The sequence below is a fragment of the Ornithodoros turicata genome, chromosome 2 (assembly GCF_037126465.1).
Source record: "Ornithodoros turicata isolate Travis chromosome 2, ASM3712646v1, whole genome shotgun sequence".
NCBI classification, from domain to species: Eukaryota; Metazoa; Arthropoda; class Arachnida; order Ixodida; family Argasidae; genus Ornithodoros; species Ornithodoros turicata.
This window is the reverse complement of record NC_088202.1, coordinates 25,655,496-25,656,053: the sequence shown is the minus strand read 5'-3', so window position 1 is coordinate 25,656,053 and position 558 is coordinate 25,655,496. Positions and strand designations below refer to the sequence as shown.

The following is a 558-nucleotide window of genomic DNA, read 5'->3' as shown; positions in this document are numbered from 1 at the left end:
TTTCCCATGAGCCATTGAGTGCCTCAAGTACGGGGGGACGGACAACCAACCACGCCATTCCCATTCTCTCTTACATCTTTCTCACTCACTCTCTCATTCATACACGGCCAGGGCGATCTGTAAACGACGTAAACAACGAGATTTGGCCGAGGCAGACCACACTTAGGGACGACACAAACATGTAAGCCTCATACGCCAGGAAATCAACGAATGCAACAACTCAGGGAAAAGAGGCGCTGACGCGAGGAGTCGGATCGCCAGGATTCATAGGAAATGGCGTGCTGGTGTGGTGTAGTGGTAGCATATCTGACCGGAAATCAGAAGACCCAGGTTCGATTCTTGGCGTCAGCGCCGCTTTTCCTTGAGTTGTTGCATTCGTTGCTTTCCGGGCGTATGAGGCTTACATGTTCGTGTCGTCCCTAAGTGTGGTCTGCCTCGGCCAAATCTCGTCGTTTACAGATTGCCCTGGCCGAGTATGAATGAGCGAGTGAGTGAGAAAGATGTAAGAGAGAATGGGAACAGCGGTGGTTGGTTGTACGTCCCCCCCCCCCGTACTTG

The 558-nt window shown here is 52.3% G+C and overlaps 1 non-coding gene across 1 annotated transcript; it reads left to right on the top strand.

The window, feature by feature from the left end:
- The first annotated feature begins 280 nt into the window (after positions 1–280).
- Trnas-gga (transfer RNA serine (anticodon GGA)) lies at positions 281–351 on the top strand. Its single transcript has one exon. It is a non-coding gene; the product is annotated as a tRNA-Ser (tRNA).
- Positions 352–558: the final 207 nt, after the last annotated feature.